General features: G+C 38.0%; 1 protein-coding gene across 2 annotated transcripts in view; it reads right to left on the bottom strand.

The window, feature by feature from the left end:
• LOC122797194 (SREBF chaperone) overlaps positions 1-4,034 on the bottom strand; it is a 2,019,897-nt gene extending 2,015,863 nt beyond the window's left edge. Inside the window, exon 1 of one of the 2 annotated variants that reach the window (XM_044066018.1) lies at positions 3,713-4,034. The gene's annotated coding sequence lies outside the window, so the exon portion shown is untranslated. The remainder of the gene's footprint in view (positions 1-3,712) is intronic. The other variant, XM_044066017.1, reaches the window with a different exon arrangement.
• Positions 4,035-12,208: the final 8,174 nt, after the last annotated feature.

Here is a 12,208-nt window from a genome sequence, read left to right on the forward strand (position 1 = left end):
GTGTCCTGAGTTGCACACTAACAGAAATGACCCCACGACTCTTAAAAGGCTTTTATTTACATTTCCTGATCCCCAAATTGCTTCAGCCAAGGTCAATCTCACAGCTCCATACTAGCCCCGATATGTTCGATTCACTCTGCGTTGGCCTCAGCTTCTGGAGAAGCCTCTACATTGGAGGCCCTTTAGAACCCTCATGAACACCCACATAGTGTAAGCCTCAGCCAGACCTTCAACTAACTGCATGGTTACTCCAAGTAACACGTAAGAACAGAAAACCATAAGCTAACTGTAAAACAGAATTACTTGCAAAACAGACGAAAATAAAACATTAAAATAACCAACTGTAACCTAAAACTCAGAACTGCATTTCAATTTCAACTAGTCTAAAAATCTAATCGTAAATTAACTATACAATAATCCCTATAACATAACAAAAGAAGATCACCTAATCTAAAAAAAAAAAAAAAAAAAAAAAAAAAAACTATGGGTGCATTAAGTCAGTGTTCAACAGACAAAACACAGCAAAACAAAATAAGGGAAAAACAGAAAAAATACAGTTTGCTTTATACAGAAATTCATTCCCTAAATTTACAGTAGAAGATATTTTCATGTTTCACATAACACAATACGCGTTATATGTGTGTATCTATAGACATCTATACAGTGCAATGAATAGGTAGTTGCCCCCTTCCTGGTTTCTTATTTTTTTGCATGTTTGTCAGACTTTAATGTTTCAGATCATCAAATGTAAATATTAGACAAAGATAACCCAAGTAAAGACAAAATGCAGTTTTAAGTGATGATTTTATTTATTAAGGGAAAAAAAACTATCCAAACCTACATGGCCCTATGTGAAAAAGTAATTTCCCCCTAGACCTAATAACTGGTTGTGCCACCCTTAGCAGCAACAACTGCAATCAAACATTTGTGATAACTGGCAATGAGTCTTTCATATCACTGTTGAGGAATTTTGGCCCACTCTGCTTTGCAGAATTGTTTTAATTCAGTTGTATTGGAGAGTTTCCAAGCATGAACCGCCTTTTTAAAGTCATGCCACAGCATCTCAATTGGATTTAAGTCCGGACTTTGACCAGGCCACTCCAAAACTTTCATTTTGCTTTTTTTTTAAGCCATTCAGAGGTGGACTACTGGACTTGCTGGTGTGTTTTGGATCAATGTCCTGCTGCAGAACCCAAGCGCGCTTCAGCTTGAGGTCACAAACTGATGGACGGACATTCTCCTTCAGGATTTTTGGTAGAGAACAGAATTCATGGTTCCATCAATCACAGCAAGTCGTCCAGGTCCAGAAGCAGCAAAGCAGCCCCTGACCATCACACTACCACCACCATGTTTGACTGCTGGCATGATGTTCTTTTTCTGAAATACTGCGTTATTTTTACGCAAGATGTAATGGGACGCACACCTCCTAAAAAGTTCAACTTTTGTTTCGTCAGTCCACAGAATATTTTCCCAAAAGTCTTGGGGATCATCAAGATGTCTTATGGCAAAAGTGAGACGAGCCTTTACGTTCTTTTTGGTCAGCAGTGGGTTTCACCTTGGAACTCTGCCATGCATGCCATTTTTGCCCAGTCTCTTTCTTATGGTCGAGTCATGAACACTGACCTTAAATGAGGCAAGTGAGGCCTGCAGTTTTTTAGATGTTGTTCTGGGTTCTTTTGTGACCTCTTGGAAGAGTCGTCCCTACACTCTTGGGGTAATTTTTGTATGCTGGCCACTCCTGGGAAGGTTCACAACTGCTCCATGTTTTCTCCATTTGTGGATAATGGCTCTCACCATGGTTCGCTGGAGTAATAAAGCTTTAGAAATGGCTTTGTAACCTTTTCCAGACTGATAGATGTCAATTACTTTGTTTCTCATCTGTTCCGGAATTTCTTTAGATCGCGGCATGATGTCTTCCTTTTTGGGATCTTTTGGCCTACTTCACTTTGTCTAACAGGTTTTATTTAAGTGATCTCTTGATTCAACAGGTCTGGCAGTAATCATACCTGGGTGTGGCTAGTGAAATTGAACTCAGGTTTCCCAAAAGTTACTTCATGATTTAACAAGGGGGGGAAATTACTTTTTCACATAGGGCCATGTAGGTTTGGATAGTTCTTTTTCCATAATAAATAAAATCATCACTTAAAAACTGCATTTTGTGTTAACTTGGGTTATCTTTGTCTAATATTTAAATTTGTTTGATGATCTGTAACATACAAGTGTGACAAACATGCAAAAAAATAAGAAATCAGGATAGGGCAAATACTTTTTCATTGCACTGTATATGTAGATACACACACTATATATACATATGTAACACACATATATGTGTGTATATGTATATACACACACGCATATTATATATATATATATATATATATATATATATATATATATACATATACACACACACACACATATATATATATATATATATATATATATATATATATATATATAGGGTCTACTCTGCCCTGTCGGGACCCCAAACCTTAATCTGTTTCAATCTCAGGCAGTGTTGAGACATCTTTATGCAAATAAGGAAACTCCTGTCAGGGCATGAAGTTAGACACTGCCTCCTGACAGACCTTGCTACTCCAAGCCTTCTGCATAATAAGGATGAAGAAGACTTGAGAGTAAAGAAAAGCAATCTGGCGAATCACTGTTAAGAGATGGCTCAAGGAGGAGGGTCTTGTTATTCAGAGCTTATTTCTTCTGATATTCGGTAAGAGCTAACACACTAACTGGAAATATTTAACAGACTACAATATGCTAAAAAAATATGCATGGAGTTATTCTTAAAGCTATAAGCGTGTTCAAGAGTATTCTCTAAAAGCACAAAACTTGCAAATGAAATTGAAATGTTAAGAAGCAGACAATAACTGCTAGCGATAACAACCAGAATTTCACCATCAACAATGGAAGTCAAAGCTGACATACAAACATGCATGCAAAAACATCCCAAATAGTTAAAAAGTAAGCATAAATCCTGCAGGAGTAACAGCAAAAACAAACAAACAAAAAAGTAAGGATAAATCCTGCAGGAATAACAGCAAAAACAAACAATAAATAAATAAATAAATAAATTGAACTGTAGAGAAAACACACCCACCCACACACACTTGACGTATATTAGCGAATAAAAATCCAATAAACTAAAAGTAAGTTAAGCGAAACACTCAAATGATGTTTAAGACACAAATGAAAATGTTCAAAGCATAGCTCTCAAACTTATCTCGAGAAGGAGAGACAAAAGTCCCAATATCAGTGACAGATTTTAAAAACTGCTCCTATACACATAGAAAGTTACTACAATAACAGGTTTGCATTTACACACATTTTCTGAAAGAACGCCTTAAACTTCAGTGGCTATCATTACTTAAGAATTGCAGTCCTCAAAACTATTCATCAGAAAAAAAAAATCACACAATATGAGACAAGCAGGTATATTTTACCAAACCAGGTGCAGTTCAGACCTATGGTAAGTCGTACACAACGGCAACTGATGAAATGAGAGTCAGTAAATTAATATGAACAATACAGTATTGCCTTTGGTCAGAAAATGACAAAGCCATCTAATAGAGATTCAAATACAATTTAAGAAAGCAGTATGGAGGTTTACAATTCCAAATAAAATGTTCAAAGTGTTCAAGCACTCATACAGACAGTACAAGATAATTTAATGACACAAAACTGGACAACACAGTCCTACCGAATTAGTCAAGAAGATAACAAGAAACACGACAAGCACCCCGGTTCTTAGTGACAAGTGTAGTAGTCCAGCGGTACCTAATACTCGGTTCCATGCAAAGGCCCTAAAGTACCATAGAGTGTACATCCCGATGGATACCACTCACGCAGAGACACTCTAGCGTTCTCGTGCCTCAACAGCAAGGGCAAAAGTCACAGGTCGCCGGCATACAGAAGGAAACTGAAACAACACTAATTCTTTATGGATTTTGACTTTACGATGGGTTTCTGCATCGTAGACGGACACAAACACCGATATAGAAATTTTAGAAGAAAACCGTGGCAAAAGTCGCCTAAACCTGGGGTTGTTCTCTGAATTCTTCAGCGATTCCAACAATCTGTCAATAAACCCTAAATAGATAAAGCAGTTTAACAGCACAGCACGCCAACTCAGAATTGTTTGCCTACACAGGAGCCAAAGCACAACCCTACAGCATCTGGAATTCAGCAAAGATACTGGACAGATATAGGCGTAGAACTAAAATCTGGCTGAGGTCAGATCCGAAGAGCCCATGTTTTTTAATTCGAGTTGGTCAGATCAAACTAGTTAAATCAGTACAGCACACAAGTTAGATACAAATTAGAAAAAGTGCACGTTTCCTACAGAATCTACAGCCATCTTTGGTGTACAATATGTGGAAATATCTTGTACACTATGTTTAGGGAACAGAGAAGGACTGGCACATTGTACCAAATTACGAGGAGCGTTCCTTATTTGGATACTTAAAATGCTGTGTTCTACATTGAAAGGGTATGGCATACATTCAGTGTTCAGAATTTTGAACTACTGTCTGTAGTAGTAGTGGATCATAGTCATTAAATATGTATGTATAGGTATCAAGCAGGGCCGGTGTTAGCATTTTGAGGGGCCCCAGCAAATGTCAAGTTGGGGGCCCTAGGCACTTCAGTCTAAGTATCACCCTGTCACTGCCACCACTCCTAAGCAAACTTTTAGTTCATGCTGCAAACTTTTTAGGAGTAGTACGTATAGAATGACCTGTATCTGCAATGCTCAAAAAAGTCCACCAGATTTAACAGACATGACCTTCCCTTAACAAAGCCAAACTGTGAAGGGTTTAGTGTTTGCAGGTTACATATGTCATTATTTATCATGTCCATTGTGATGATGTAAGGTAGTGCCAGCTGTGCTAGGGTGACTAGAGCAGTGCACGTGTAACATATGCCAGCACATCTAACTGGGGTTTTGTAAAAAATGATATGGCATTTGAATATCAAACTGATTTGTACAGATGCTTGTGTTGAAATGTATTTAAATGTATCAACAGTGGGTCCTATTGGACAGAAAAAAATATACAAGTATGTCAGACTGTATTGTTGTAACTGATGAAATGTATATATTTTAATAGAGGATAATGGAAGGGAAAGAGTTAATCTCAGCCCAGCTAACCTTAAGAAAAATAGCCTGTAATTAAATTACTTGGTTTAGGCCATACAGATTTTATCTCAGAAGTCTGAATGCAGCCAGAGACGCAATGCCTGTGAAAAGCCTGGGCTGGGATCCTGCTCTGTTGTCCTTAGTGGTGAACTACTTGCTACTCTGGGGTGCCAGAGAATGGCTTGTTTTTTTCTGCAGGAAGGGTGGAAGTGTTGCAGTTGTTTTACAGTTTCCAGATCCTGTAAAAAAACCTTAGCTAAAGTTCTGTGTGTGTATTGTGACACATCAGTACTAGATACTAGCTCAATTTCTACTGAGAGGATAGTGTGGGAACCACAAAGTCGGGTGACCAGATGTGATGTCATTGTGTAGCCAGAACTGAAATTGTATTTGAATACTAGAGAGAGATGTGAGTTGTGCAGTCTGTTTTTGGACCTGAAAAGACACTCATCCACGTTAATCTCGCCTTGCTTTACTAAGTGACTAGGGAACAGTAATTCTTCAGTCAGAAAAAATATAGTGAGATTATCTGTCTGAGTCTTTCCATCTGTGTGGGTTTTTTTTATATTTATTGTGTGTGTCTATTTTTCTCACAGTGAATGTTCCCTACCAGTGTCAGTAGTGAGGATTGAGTCTTTTTGGTCACTGGACCAGAGGAGGGATGTCACATCCATGATGATTATTTCCATGTTCTTACATACAAGGCTGGTCAGATTTATGGGCCTGTAGTTATCTGGATCAGTGCTTGGACCTCCTTTGTGAAGGGGATGTCTGTCACTATCTCCTACTCCTTGGGCAGAAAACCTGACTGTAGCTCCAGTTGAAAAGTGATTCAAGTGGACCAGAGAGGTAATTTTTCATGCTATTTATTAAATATCCTGAGATATTATCAAGGCCCATCAATGCAGTGTTTTTGGCCTTGGAAATTGCATTGATGACCTGTTCCCTAGTAATGGTTGGGGAGAGTTGGGGGAGAAATTTGAGCTGAACCTGTCAGCCAAAAGGTTGGCAATGGCCTCCAGTTCAGTGTGGGTGATGCCATTTACAATAAGTTCTGCCTATTATTGCATATTCCCTGAGGTTACGGACATAGCTGTAGACAGCTTTGTGGTTGTCCTTTGCCTGAGAAGCTATTTTTTCTTCAAATTTAGCATTTGAAGAATTAATTAAATCTCTTAGCTGCCTGTGTAGATTGGTCAGGGGCTTTTAATATGTATGACTTTGTTTCGCCTACGCTTGGCCAAGATCTTTTTTCTTTTGTTTTATAACTAATTGATATTGTGATTACACCAGGGGGCCTTGTGTTTTGATTTTGCCTTATTCTTAATATGAGTGGCACAGCCCACTATATACAGCTATCATTATGGCTGTACAGAGATTTTGTAACTAGCTCAACATATGCTGTGGTGTTTACTGGGTTTGGATGTGTTTGGAATTTAGCCAATGTGTTGCTTAGTAGAGAAAGGTTAGCCTTTGAATAGTTCCTAAAGGATTTTAGTGCTGCTGGATACCCAGATTTAAATTTTATTTCAAACAATAATGCCTTCAGATCTGACAAGGAAAGACATTAAATTGGGTGAGGAACATCACCCCCCCATGTTTGTGAGTACAAGATCAAGGATCTTTGTACCCCTGGTAGGAGAATGGACCACCTGTTCCAGGATGTTAGTATTAACAAAGTTTAAGAATTGATGGGCTTGTGCATTAGAAATGATGTAGGAATCCCAATCTATAGAGGGGTAGTTGAGATCTCCCATGAATAATATATTGGGTTGAATAGTGAGGGACTCTAGTAGATTGAGATGGGTAGTATGAATTTTCTGGGACATGGAAAGGGATCTATAGGTTGCAAAGATATGGTACGAGACCCTGTTTATGGTGAGTTGTACATCTATGAGTTTCCATGGGTCATACACTTTAGTCTGGATGTGAGGTTGGTTTTAATATAGACTGAGACTCCTCCCCCTTTAGTTCTGTGCTGCTGCACATAAAAGGCACTATAACCTTGCATTGCTGGGGTACTCTCCACGACTTTAAACCATGTCTCCATTATTAAACAGAGGTCTACATTCTGCGGGGAGAGGAAGGCTTGCAGGGAGTGAAGTTTCTTGTTAAGACTTTTATCATTGAGCAGTAAACCTTCAAAAATTCCTTCATAGGTTCAGTTATGTCAGGAGGTTTATTATTGTGGCATTGCCCAAAAAAGGCACTATGGGGGGTGGAAAAGGTATCCGAAAATCTAGAGGGGATAAGTGCAGACCATCCCTGGCAAAGCTGGGTGGTCTGTCAGCCATGTCCACCCAGGCAGTCAAATAGTGTACCCTCTTGGACTGATACCAGAAGCTAAGCCAGTTATTAAAATCAATAATTTTCTTTTGGTAATGTAGTGTCATCCTTGGAGAAGTTAGTATGCTGCTCAGTGTCTGAAGCATATAATTGGTGAGCTTGATTATGTCTTGCTTCATATAGTCAAGGGAGGTAGATCCCAGATCATTATCACCCACATGGACTATGACAGAGTCTTACTGGTACCTGTGGTTCAATGACCCGAATGCCTGTGTGATTTGACAGATCATACCCCTGGAAAGGCAGCTAACCGTGACTCTGTCCTTACTTATTTTGGTGAGGGGGACGTCAGTGTGCCTTACTATAGAATCACCATTGACCAGGAAATTGGGCTGTGTGCCTTAAGGGCTTAGCAGTAGAGACATTGGATACAGTGTTACTATGTGTAGTTGTGGGTGGTGTTTTAATGGAGTGTTTACCTGATGGCTGAGGACCCTTTTTTTGACTGTGCTGTGCAGGAGGTCTTAGTGTTTTAGGAAGGTTACCTGTAAGTGCCTTAGCATAAGTAGTTTTATGTGTAGGATCTTTACCCTGTGCAGTAGGCATGGTGCAAGTGTCACTGACAAACTCTGTAAGATTTGTTTTGGTTGTATGAGAGAGTTTTTCCTCCGGCATTAAAGTGTATTTATACCTCTTGCGTACTTTATCTGTCTTATTAAAAATAAGTGGGTTGTTAAGTGTATATAAGGCAATTGCTACAATGCCTCAGAATACCTATCTCAACCAGAGTGGCCAGTAGAGAGCCATAAAGTGCATATCCATAGCTGCCAATCTACTAGGGAGGAGTGAGGCAAATTTAAAAGTAAGGAACTTGATGAGTAACAGTCAGCTATGCGCAAATTAGATACTCTAGTATTTAAAAAAAATCTGTCTAGACAGTAAGGGTATTTTAAGGGAAACTTACTCTGCGAGAGATCCAAATCTACACAGATTACAAGGTGGAATTACACTACAAGATAGCGACAGCTGTACAGATCACTGATAGGTGCCTCTGTGCAGTGAGCAGCAGTTCTAACTAAATACTGTAAAAAAGGTAAAACAAAAAACTGCAGATATTCAACACAGAAACTTATTGTAATCTAATTCTACCTAACCAATTTACCATACCATTTTTCCTTGTTAAAATTGGTACTGATTCTGCCTTTATGACACTGACTAAGGTTTATTCAGTCATCTGGTGACTGTTTTTATTTCTGCACACAACTGGAGGCCACAACATAGTGAAAACTGTTTTTCTGTCTTATTCCTTTTTGTAAGTTTATTTGATTGCAGTATATCATGTTAAATAAAGTCATGAAATATTTTTTTGTCTAAAAAGAAGTAGAATAAATGAAGGAAAAACGGTTCAAAGAAAAACAGGAACAGTTTTCCCTCAGTGAGACCTTGCATTTCTCAGGGAAAGCGCAACACAAATGCACACCAAATTAGCTATAAATTTCAGTTTATGCACATATTTTGTGAAAAAAAAAATCAATTGTAATTGAACATGACAGTGCTCTTGAATTCTGTCAGAATAAAACGTGAAAAAACTTTCCAACTCCAAAACAAAACATAACTTTCTAATGCACTGGAGATTAAAGCAGCTGTTCAAAAGGAAATTAAATCATAAACTCCAGTCAGGCAAATCACCTGTAAATAGCCTGTTAAGCCATCAGTTACCTTTCTGTCTCAATTGGGAATACATTGCAAAATGTGCCCCTAATGGACCTTTAAATCACTGACACAGCAGAACACCACTAGAGATGTAGAACAATTAAATCTTCTGAAATATTAAACTGTTAATGTAGTGTAGGCATTACAATTATTCTGTATGTTAACACTTTTTGAATTTAATCCTTTAACAGGTACATAGATAAAAAGGACATGGAATCAGTCCCCATATGTCAAGGCTTGAGACATTTCAGAGAAACCAAATATTGAAGTTTACTCTGGTTGCTCAAAAGACATCAAGGAACTAGCTTTTCTCCTCAACTGTCAAGATCATGTGACCATCTGCATCGCCTGGAAATGGGCAAGGGGGGTTATGGGGTTACATTGCCATTTCTGGAAAGGGTCAAGTGCATGAGAGAGAAAGGTAAGCATGAAACAAACTGTTAGAGCCCACAGTCAAAAAATTTGTTAGACTTCTGACACCTTCCTTCCATGCATAAGTGCTTGCCCCATCACCTTCTTACTGTCAACTCAGAGGTCATTGCTCTTTGAGGCAATAAGGATTTCCTTAATGTAATGTAGCCTCAGTTGTTGCACAAGAGTGCTTTTCTCAAACTTTCCACTGGACAGCAGTCAGCACTCACACTTTTCTGCCAAAGAACTGCCCTTTGCTTGCTGAAAAAAAAAAGAAGTAACCAGGCACTGCAACACATAGGTGTCATACGCAAGTGCTAGATCTTGGAGAGCCCCCCCCCCCTTTCCATCATTCTTCCCTTTGTAACACCTACACCCTGCATTCTTTTGCTGCTCAGTTATTCCTCCCTATTAATTCAGCTTGTATTTTGCCATAGTAACAACCCCTTATGTTATCTAACAACTTAGTTTTCTGTAGGCAGTATTTGCTTACACTGTCATTTAATTAACAGATAAGGGGGATGGTGAATGGATAATTTTCATCTGCAGCCTGGACTACAAGGGCAAATGTAAACGGTGTGTGAATATTTGGCTCAACTAACTTGTTTTGGAGAGATGTCTTTTATCCACATCACTGACCCACATTTATTCATGTGTTTCATTAATTTTCATTTTGTTAGCCAGATAAGTAGACTGTTTGGCAGATCCTTTTCAACAATGCCAAGGATTTTTGTGGTATCATAATATGTACAAATACTTATGTTAATAAACATCCATGCATAGTATAAAAACACATAAACCATTATTTTATATGCTTGTCATTTGGATGATAGAATTTGGAATTATACTGAAAAATCATTCATGTATATCGACAAATTATTATTACTGTCTACTTCAAAACTATAGTAAAAACAATCCTACTTGTAGGTGTAGTATTTGTATATTTGCATGTGGTGGGCTATGACTTAACATAGACTGTAAGGTTTTTGGAAGTAATTAGTTATATTTTGTTGGCGACAATAAGATATGTAAAACATGACAAACTGTGAGAGATATTTGGAGAACTTGGAAGTTGTTGGCTGCCTCATTCTGTGTCACATTTTGAATGGTGCCTTATTGTAAGGCTCCCTAAGACAGTTGTAGTTGCTGACACTTACAGTTTAGGAAATGCAAACATCTTTATTGCCATCCTTAATCATTGTCCTTATGACATTTGCAGGCAGAATCTTTTATTAGATTTTTTTTTTTAGTTTAGATTTAAAGAGTTGTAATTTGTTCTCTGCCCCTGAGTACTGGTGGATGTTTAACCTCTTTTTTATTTTCCATTTGAACATATTTATAATATCTAACAGCTGCTTGCAATAAATTATATTTGCTATTAATATGGTACAGTGACATAAAATATGTAATAGTTGCATAATATTCCTGTAATGTGTAATAAAGCTGAAATGTAGTACGTATTATAATGCATAAAACACAAATTTGACTTGATACTTTTTTAGCCAAATAAATTAACTAGTCTAAAGTCACTTTTCAGCTACTACTCAGAAAGAAGATAAGGTAATAAAACCTTACAGGGTAATATGATGGCATAAACATAAGCTTGTCCGAAGTTAGTTTTAAGACCCCCCCCCCCAAGAAAGTAGACAGCATTTTATGTGAAAATATGATGGAATAAACTTAAGATCTAAGTGATTTAAGTGTGATTCAGTTTTATCACCAAAGAGTGAAAATCTGAAGCTGACATCAGTTTTTAGTTCCCTAAAGCAGTTTAGGTTGTGAAGTGCAGTTATTGGCTGGGGTGGCTTCTGCGTGGAGTCTGCTTGTCTTCCTGGTAGGTTTTCACTGGGTACTCCACTTTCATCCCACATCCAGAAAACACAGTGTAAGTGAATTGCTGATCCTCCAAATTTGACTTTATTTTATTTAGTTTATTAACTGGGAAGGTAGACTGGTCCATAGACCCTTTTTAACCATGACACAGGCCAGAATGGCAAAAGTACTATTTATGTGAATAGTTTAGCCTAGTGAATCAATCAGTATGTGTTTTGATGGTGAGAGGAAACTTGAGTATCTGAAGGAAGACCCAAGCAGAGACAGAACATACGAACTCCACACTAACTAGAACGTGGGACTGAGCTCTAAATGCTGGAGCTGTGAGGCATAGATCTTACCATTGAGACACAGCACTGCCTGTGTATAGGTGTACCTTATTTAAGTCTGTGTATCTTATGATTCTTGGGGGCACCCAATCAAGAATTGGTTTCCATGCCTTGCACTTATGGTGTGTCATGATACACTTTAGGTCTCATGCAGTCCTTAAGTGGATAAAGTTAGCTTCTTCACAACACCAGACTGAATAACCTGGTTATTAGAGAATGAACAAAGCTAACAGCAAAAGTGGACTTACCACAGAGAATATTATAATTATTAGGCAAAGAAATTTAAGGACTTGCAAATAAGTACCTACAAATAGGAACGATATTTACTACTGAGAAACAGTCACAATATAGTTTAGTTAAATGGAGTGAAACAAAGGTTACTACCCAGAAAACAGTAAGACTATAGTTTAGTAAAATAGAGCTGCAGAACAAGAGGAGCAGACAGTACAGAATTAGAAAAATAGTTTAGCGTGATAAGGTAAAGGGAGGA

Source organism: Protopterus annectens, chromosome 3.part0 (genome assembly GCF_019279795.1).
Source record: "Protopterus annectens isolate FY-2018-M chromosome 3.part0, PAN1.0, whole genome shotgun sequence".
Lineage (NCBI taxonomy): Eukaryota > Metazoa > Chordata > Ceratodontiformes > Protopteridae > Protopterus > Protopterus annectens.